The sequence below is a fragment of the Oratosquilla oratoria genome, chromosome 7, assembly GCF_046742065.1.
Source record: "Oratosquilla oratoria isolate Oo_2021 chromosome 7, ASM4674206v1, whole genome shotgun sequence".
Lineage (NCBI taxonomy): Eukaryota > Metazoa > Arthropoda > Malacostraca > Stomatopoda > Squillidae > Oratosquilla > Oratosquilla oratoria.
In genome coordinates, this window is record NC_134783.1 from 53,618,689 (window position 1) to 53,628,688 (window position 10,000).

The window sequence follows — 10,000 nt, forward strand, 5'->3', positions numbered from 1 at the left end:
GGTTAGGTTAGTTTAGTTTTAGACAAATTTATCGTCCTTTCATTTCCCCGACGTCGGCATCTACCACAACAAACATGGCGTACCATTCGTCGTACACGACTTCGTTACTTAAGAAATCTGTTGTAGCAACGTATTTTTATTTTCATTTCCGCACACAAAATTGCATATTACGTTGATACATTTTAATTTACAAAATTACTATTTAATTTTGTATTGCTATATTCAAACAAAGGTCGAAAGTAAAATTTTACCGAAACCTGATATGCTTGAAGAAAATAATTTTCCACCAGCATATTCTATGTATTCTTTTTAGTATATAGATATATATATATATATATACATATATATATTTCTATATATATATATATATTGTCATATATATATATACACATATATACAAATATATATACATATACATATCGCCTATAGTGATTTCTCGGCTGAAAAAGTTCTGGAGGTAGTCGGTACCTTCTACCAATCGGAGGTAGGAGAAAAAACAGCTCAGTGTGATAAGCCTTTTAGGTCAGACATTGGTCAGACATTGGTCTCGGTCCGAGGGGACTTTCTTCAACCTGGTACTCGCCGTTCTCAGATGCATTAGAGCACTGGGGTCCCTGAATTTCATTCTTAAAATTAGGACTCATTACCAGAGCTGGGCGCGTTCCTCGGTACGTTCATAAATGCATTCCTCGATGCGTTCCCAAGTGCGTTCCTCGGTGCGTTACTAAGTGCGTTCCTCGGTGTCCTGACTGACACAAATATAGGCAGGACACCGAGATATGTACCTAGGAACACGCCCAGCCCTGCTCATTACACGCGTATGTTCGTTGGGAAGGCCATTCTGAATGTACAGTCATTTAAGTAAATCTTACCTACCAACGGATCATTAACAACAGGAATAAAACTACCCTTTCCTCTTCCCTCTCCTCTCTCCTCCCTTCTCTCTTCTCTCTCCTCTCTCCTCTGTCCTCTCTTGTCTCTAAACTATCGTTTCTCGTCTCTGCTCTATCCTCTCTTTCCTCTCTCCTCTCTTTCCTTTGTCCTTTCTCCTCTCTTTCCTCTGTTCTCTCTCCTCTTTCTCCTCTGTCCTCTCTTCTCTGTCCTCTCTCCTCTCTCCTCACAACATTCTCAACTTACAACCTACAACCTACACACTCCACACTTTACAACCTACAACTTTCGTCTTTGACTATGTAGATCACAAACTTCCAGGCCTGAAACTAATAACCCCAAGCTTTACGGCTTCTAACTCATAATTACAACCTTTCCGTGTTGTAACTTACATTTTTCATTTAATACAACCTTTACCAACACATTCCCGATCTACAACCTGCAGTTTTCATTCGATACAACCAACAACCACAACATCATCCTACATTCTACAACCTTAGGTCAGTACAACCTACTCTATAACCTACAGCTTTTATGTCGCACAACCCACAAACTCACCTTCTCAATCCTACAACGTACAATCTTAGTTCGTTACAACCTTAACCCTACAATATAAAACCTTTAGCCTACAACCTACAACCCACAATCACAGATTTTCTATCCTAAAAAGTAAACCTTAGTTCATTACAACTTTGCCCCTACAATCTACAACTTACAACCTACAACCATATCATCTCTAGCCTAGAACGCACAGCCTTAGTTACAACATTTGCACTACAACCTACAACCATATCATTTCTAACATAGAGCATACAACCTTAGTTACAACCTTGACCCTACAACCTACAACCACGTCATATCTACCCTAAAACATACAACCTTAGTTACAATATTGACCCTACAACCTACAATCTACAACCACATAATCTTTATCCTAAAACGTACAAACTTAGCTACAATCTTGACCCTACAACCTACAACCACGTCATCTCTACCCTAAAACGTACAACCTTAGTTACGATCTTGACCCTACAACCTACGACTTACAATCTACAACCACAGAATCTTTATCCTAAAACGTACAACCTTAGTTACAATCTTGACCCTACAACCTACAACCTACAACCTACAACCATGTCATCTCTATCCTAAAACGTACAACCTTAGTTACAATCTTGACCCTACAACCTACAACCACATCACCTCTATGCTGAAACGCACAACCTTAGTTACAATCTTGACCCTACAACCTACAACCTACAACCTACAACCACATCATCTCTATCCTAAAACGTACAACCTTAGCTACAATCTTGACCCTACAACCTACAACCTATGTATCCCGCCATGCCATTCCATCTACAGCCTCGGCACTTCCTTCTAATTACCTTTTATGGCTTCCACTGCAATTTTCCACTCCACTACTCTCTTCCTCCTCCTCCTCCTCCTCTTCCTCCTCCTCCTCCTCCTCTTCCTCCTCCTCCTCTCCTCACTCTGTTCCTCTTCTTCCCCCTCCTCCTCCTCCTCTTCCTCCTCCTCCTACTCCTCCTCCCCCTCCTCCTCCTTCTCCTCCTCCCCTACTCCTCTTCTCGTTCTTCCTCCTCCTTCCACTCATCTTCTTTCTCCTCCTTCTCCTCCTCCTCTACTTCTCTTCCTTTTCCTCTTCCCTTTCTTCCTCCTCCTTCCACTCATCTTCTTTTTCCTCCTCCTCCTCCTCCTCCTCCTCCTCCTCCTCCTCCTCGTCCTCTCCTCCTTTTCCCCTCCTGTCCTTTCTTCACTCTTCCTCCTCACTCCTCCCTCCTCCTTCCTCCTCCTCCCTCCTTCTCTTCCTTCCTCCCGCTTCCCTCCTCCTATTCCCTTTCCTCCTCCTCCTCCCTCCTCTCCTCCTTCAGCCTCGCAGCTCTCCTCTCCCCCTCTTCCCCTGTGCACTTCTCCTCTTCTCCCTCCTCTTGCCCCTCTCTTCCTTCTTCTTCCCCTTTCCTTCTTTTTATTCTTCTATTTCCAACTCTCCCTTTCCTTGTCTTTCTCCCATTTATCCTCGTCATTTCTGTTTTTCTTATTCTCATCGAGTATTTTCTTCTAATCTTCTTATTCCTTACTCCTTCATCCTCTCCTCTTCTTCTTTTATTTTTCCTTCCTCTGCCTCTTTTTAATCTTCCTATTATCCTCCCTACCTCTCTTCTTCTCTTTCCTCTTCCTCCTCTCTTATATTCTAATTTTCCAATTCTTTTCTATATTCCTCCCTCGTCTTCCTCCTCCTAACCTTTCTAGATTCTCCTCTACTCTTCTTATTTCTATTAATTTTCTTTTTTATCTTTTCCTCCTCCTCTCCTCTCCTCCTCTTCCTCCCTCTCCTTCCTCCCTCTCCTTCCTCCCTCTCCTTCCTCCTTCTCCTTCCTCCTTCTCCTTCCTCCCTCTCCTTCCTCCCTCTCCTTCCTCCCTCTCCTTCCTCCCTCTCCTTCCTCTCTCTCCTTCCTCCCTCTCCTTCCTCCCTCTCCTCTTCTTCCCTCTCCTCTTCCTCCCCCTCCTCCTTTCCCTCTTTCCTCCTTTCTCCTTCTCCTCTCCTTCCCCTCTCCTCTCCTCCCCCTTCCTTCTCCCTCCTCCTTCCTCCTCTCCCTCCTTCCCCCCCTCTCTTTCTCCCCCCCTCCCTCTTATCCCCCTCTTTCTTTCCCTATCCCCCTCTCCTTCACCCCCTCCCCCCCCCTCCATCCCCCCTTTATCCTCTTTAAGCAGTTCCCCTCCTCTTTCCTTCCCCCTTCTCTCTTCACCTCCTCTTCTCCCCCTCTCCCCCTCGCCCCATCTCACCACTCTCCCTCTTCCCCTTTCCTCCTCTCTCTTCTCCCCCTCTGCTTCTTCTACCCCCTCTCCCCACTCCCCCTCTCTTCCCCCTTCCTCCTCTCCTCTTCTCCCCACTCTCACCCTCTCTCCCTCTTCCCCTTTCCTCTTCTCCTCTTCTCCTCTTTCCCTTTCCTCCTCTCCTCTTCTCCCCCCTCTCCTCACTCTCCCCACTCCCACCCTTCTCCCCCTCTCTCCCTCTTCCCCTTTCCTCCTCTCCCCCTCTCCCCCTCTCCCCCCTCTCCCCCTCTCCTCCCTTTACAGGAATAATTCCTTCGGCCTCGCAGCTCGTTTAAGGTGTTCTCGTCGTCCGTCTCTGAATTAATCTCTCCCTCCAATTTGTATCAGCTGACACCTTGGCCTCAGCTTCAAATGCTGCAACTCCCTTCCCAGTTAGGCTAACTAAGTGAGGTCACGTTTAACTTGGTCTCTCTCTCTCTCTCTCTCTCTCTCTCTCTCTCTCTCTCTCTCTCTCTCTCTCTCTCTCTCTCTCTCTCTCTCACTATATATATATATATATATATATATATATATATATATATATATTGTTGAGACACTGTCACAGGTTTGAGGAAGGTAGGAGAGAAGGACACGGGTCTAGGGCCGAGTTTATTCCTGACCGGTTTAGCTAATAGCTTCTTCAGAGGAAGAACCTATAAGCGAAACCGGTCAGGAATAAACTCGGACCTAGACTCGTGTCCTTTCTCTCCACCTTCCTCCACAATATAATATATATATATATATATATATATATATATATATATATATATATATATATATTATATATATATATAATATATATATATATATATATATGTGTGTGTGTGTGTGGAAAAGGTGGTAGAGAAAAGCGGGTTGGGGCGAGAACACTATATTCCTGAAGTTTCGACAACAAGTCTTCTTCAGAGTGTTCTCGCTCTAACCCCGCGTTTCTCTACCACCTTTTTCCACTCATCTGTCTTAAACTTCATAACGTATATATATATATATATATATATATATATATATATATATATATATATATATATTATATATATATATATATATATGTTGACTATATTATGAGAAATAAGATAGTTGGTGAGAGAAGTTGTCTAGGAGATATGGGAGAATTTTACGCCTTAACGTTTCGGACCCGCAGGGTCTTGATCACAAAGCTAACAACTCAAACGTACAAGGATGTTTTACACGGGTCATCTTACGGGACGCTTCGGAGAGCTTGCTATTTTATTTGCGTATTCTTTTTGTAATTAATAAGCTTGTGGCTTTTGCTAAACATATAAAGCCTTCTCTATGGTTAATGTTGTTATTAGTGTTGATATAAGCTGCCTCAATTGTCTTCCTTAGTTTCTTGGATGATCCTTTGTTTAATATGGTTGCGTTGATCCAGTCTGGGAAGTTGACCATGTTTATCCACATGCATTACTATGGAGTTAGATGTCCTATGGGCTTTTACGTCATTTTTATGTTCATTTATCCTTTTATTAAGTCCGCGACCAGATTCACCAAAATATGAAGAGGGACAGCTTTTACACGGGATTTTATAAACAACGCTGTTTTCGTTAGTGGGATTATTGTCGCTACGTGTTATCAAATGTCCTACTTTGCTACCTGACGTCCTGGCTATTTTGATGCCCGCTTTTAGGAGAAAAGTGTCTAGGTATGAATTGACATTAGAGTTTGGTACTGTGATATATCTGGTTTCATTCTTATTTTTATTTTTATCTTTATTTTTGTTAATTATTTCTTTGCCTTTCTTTTTTAAACTACATAAGAGACCTTTTGGATATTTGAGTTTTATGAAAGTCTCAGTAATATGTTGTAATTCATGATCTAGAAATTCTTTACTGCATATACGAAATGCTCTGAGGAAGAAACCTATTATAATACCTGTTTTGGTTCTGTCATCATGTCCTGAGCAGAAGATCTACCCGTTCCCAAAAAAGATTACCTCGAATTAATCTCCCTTTGTGTAGGATTTGGCGCTTTCACTTTTAATAATATCGAATACAGACAACATTCTGGCCTCGCCATGGGTAGTCCCCTTTCTGCAGTATTAGCAAATTTATACATGGAAATACTCGAAACAGAAGAATACATGACTATAATGGGTAGGAATAGTAAATGGTTTAGGTATGTTGATGATATACTCGTAATTGTACCCAAAGATACAGACATTAACAACAAACTCAGGAGATTAAACAATGTAAATGAAAATATACAATTTACTGCAGAAAATGAAAATAACGGAAAATTACCTTTCTTAGACACAATTATCCATAGAATAGATAAAAATGTGAAATTTTTAGTATACCGCACACCCATTAATAAAGAAGACTATATTCACTTCTACTCAGGACATGATGAGAGAACCAAAACAGGTATTATAATAGGTTTCTTCCTCAGAGCATTTCGTATATGCAGTAAAAAAATTCTAGATCATGAATTACAACATATTACTGAGACTTTCATAAAACTCATATATCCAAAAGGTCTCTTATGTAGGTTAAAAAAGAAAACCAAAGAAAATTAACAAAAGTAAAGATAAAAATAAAAATAAGAATGAAACCAGATATATCACAGTACCAAACTCTAATGTTAATTCATACCTAGACACTTTTCTCCTAAAAGCGGGCATCAAAATAGCCAGGACGTCAGGTAGCAAAGTAGGACATTTGATAACACGTAGCGACAATAATCCCACTAACGAAAACAGCGTTGTTTATAAAATCCCGTGTAAAAGCTGTCCCTCTTCATATTTTGGTGAATCTGGTCGCGGACTTAATAAAAGGATAAATGAACATAAAAATGACGTAAAAGCCCCATAGGACATCTAACTCCATAGTAATGCATGTGGATAAACATGGTCACCTCCCAGACTGGAACAACGCAACCATATTAAACAAAGGATCATCCAAGAAACTAAGGAAGACAATTGAGGCAGCTTATATCAACACTAATAACAACATTAACCATAGAGAAGGCTTTATATGTTTAGCAAAAGCCACAAGCTTATTAATAACAAAAGAATACGCAAATAAAATAGCAAGCTCTCCGAAGCGTCCCGTAAGATGACCCGTCCGTGTATAAAACATCCTGTTACGTTTGAGTTATTAGCTTTGTGATCAAGACCCTGCGGGTCGAAACGTTAAGGCGTAAATTCTCCCATATCTCCTCATCAACTTCTTTTACTTTCAATCTTATATATATATATATATATATATATATATATATATATATATATATATATATATATATATATCACTCTCTTTATCTGTATATATGTATATATTCATATATATATATATATATATATATATATATATATATCACTTTCTATATCTGGATTTGTTTATCTTTCTGTCTGTTTCTCTGTCAGTTTATCTCTTGCTGTATGTTTGTGTGTGTGTGTGTGTTTGTGTGTGCGTACGTGTGTGTGCGTGTGTGTTTATGGCTACATCTCTTTCTCTTTCTCTCTCTTTCGCTTTCTCTTTCTCTCATTTTTGTTCTCCCTCTTTCTACTTTTCTCTCCTTCCAACCCTCTCTCTCTCTCTCTCTCTCTCTCTCTCTCTCTCTCTCTCTCTCTCTCTCTCTCTCTCTCTCTCTCTCTCTCTCTCTCTCTCTCTCTCTCTCTCTCTCTCTCTCTCTCTCTCTCTCTCTCTCTCTCTCTCTCTCTCTCTCTCTCTCTCTCTCTCTCTCTCTCTCTCTCTCTCTCTCTCTCTCTCTCTCTCTCTCTCTCTCTCTCTCTCTCTCTCTCTCTCTCTCTCTCTCTCTCTCTCTCTCTCTCTCTCTCTCTCTTTGTCTCCTTCTGATCCTCTTATTTTTTTTCTTCTGAACAAAAAATCTTTTGTCTGTGTGACCTTCTAATAAATAAAATCTTATGTCCTCAGCTAACAAATTACATTATATGCAAAACTGCACCAATGCCTCATTTGTCTTTTGTTTGTTTCTTATTATTATTATTTTGTAAACTGTCCGAAGTTTATAAATCTGTAGTTTTTCATAATTGTACAAAAGGGTTTAATGTTAATTGGATGCAGTATGTTATATTTTGCTTGCGGCTTGTGATCATTTTATATAAGGAAGCACTTTAGAGTTTCAAAATTTTGAGCGTATGATGATGTATTTTATCATTTTCCTCTGGGATATGGATATCTATTTTATTATGGATTATTGGGGAACATTTTCTTTTATTTGTTTTTGGGATAAATGTATTTTATTCAAGGATTAGCTTTGTTTTCTGTGTTATAGTTTTATTTTCACAAAGATATAATTTTTTCATATTGTTTGACTGCAGATGGGTTTATCAAGTAATGTTTATTATCATTATTACTATTGTTTTTAATATTTTTTTTTTGGGGGGGGAGGAGGCCAAAACGTTCTTACAGTCAGTGAGCAGTCGTTCCCATTTTCTTTTTTTTTTTTTGTATATGCATTGGTAATTTTTTTATTATCATTTTTGTCCCCCTTCTCCTTTAAGTATTTTTTTATGTCCCTTTAAGTATTTGTTTATGATATTTTCTTATTGTTTACAATATATTGTCACATCTTAAACCTAATCCCATTCCCTATATTTTTCTACTCTTTCAATAGTTTCTCATTGCTTCCATATTGAATTCCATTTTCTCTTTTCGTTTGAGATATATTGTTGTAATTCCTGATGCCTGATCATCCCTTCTTTCACTTAATTCCATTTCCCCTCTCGTTTTCTCCTTTTCTGTGTTTCCCCTGAGTGCCTTCAGCTGTGGCGACACTTGGTTCCATTTCCCCCGCCGTGATCCGAAGAACCTTCCTTGCGTTCACCGCAATTTTCACTCCAAATGACTTTTTCTTTGTTTTTACTTTAGTTTTTACTTCCCTCCTTTTCAACTCCATTCCATTTCCAATTTTTCTTTCCTCTTTTTTATCTCTTTGCCCCCTCTCTTTCCGTCTCTCTCTCTGTTTTTTTTTTTTTTTTCGGTTGGGTCTGTATGTCGCTCCCTCTTGTTTCATCTCCTCCCCAGCAATGTCCTCCTGTCTCCCTTTTCTCCATTTTCTCTCATTCACCTGCATTCCACTCCGTGCCCTCCTTTTCCTATTTTTATTTCTCTTTTATCTCTTTATATGTTCCTTTGCATTTCGCTTTTCTCCCCCCCCCCATTCCGTTCTCCATCATTGTTGTGTTACAATATTTCGTTTGTTTCCGCTTCCATATACTTTTTCTTCTCTTTCTTTTCACTTATTTTTTTATACTCCCCATTCATTCGAATTGTCCTCTCCTCCTCTTCCTCTCCTCTTCCTCTTCTCTTCTCTCCCCTCCTTCCCATTCCCCCACTTCCCTTTCTATTCCTGGTTCCATTTCCCCCACTTTTTATTTTTATTTTTTATCCTCCTCCTTCGCCTATCTTGCGTCCTTTCTCACCTCTTTTCGTCTGTTCTCCGCCTAGATCTATGCTTTGTTTCTCTCGTTTGGTTTCTCTTTCTCTCTTTCTTTTCCTCTCCTTACCTCTCTTTTATCTCTACATCGCTTTTGTTTACTCTTTCGAATTTCTTTGTAGCGAAGTCAGAAACCATTTCTTTCTTTTTTCCCCCTCAACTCTTCGTCTATTCCCAGTCCCGAAAGGCCATTTCTCCTTGCCAAAGCCTTTCTATCTGGTCCTTACTGTCTCCTATCTTGTCCTTACTCTCTCGAGTATCACAGATGGTGAGAATAAAGGGGGAAGAATTCACGGTAGGAGGAGCCTCAACCGCCTCCACCTTTGCCCTACGTGCACGGACATCAGTACAATCAAGACTCGCAGTAATGGATCTAAATTGGACAACTTTAGTTTTAAAAAGGAAATAGGCAAGAATTGGTTTACCTATAGGGTGGTCAACGAATGGAATAGATTTAGCAACCATGTAGTAAGCGCTGAAACTATCAGTTGTTTTAAGAAACGGTTAGACAACTTTATGGACGGGGATGACAGGTGGTAATGGACATGGAACTGCCTAGTGTAGGCCTTATGGTCTCTTGTAGTCTCCTTCATTCTTATGTAAGGAACCGGCCTCGAGTGTTTGTACTCACGATGTGAGAACAGAATTCAACGCTCCACAACGGGCGGTCACTTTATGTTCCCGTATAATACATTGAACATCGTGGCAAACCTTATAATTTTTTTTACATCGAAATCAAATAACTTTATTTCAATTAGAAGTGAATTTGAATTCAGAAAATCAAAACCTCACTCTAGCCTCTTAGGTCAAGTTAGGTTAAGTTAGGTTAGGTCAGGTTAGGGTAGAATATCTATTTTCG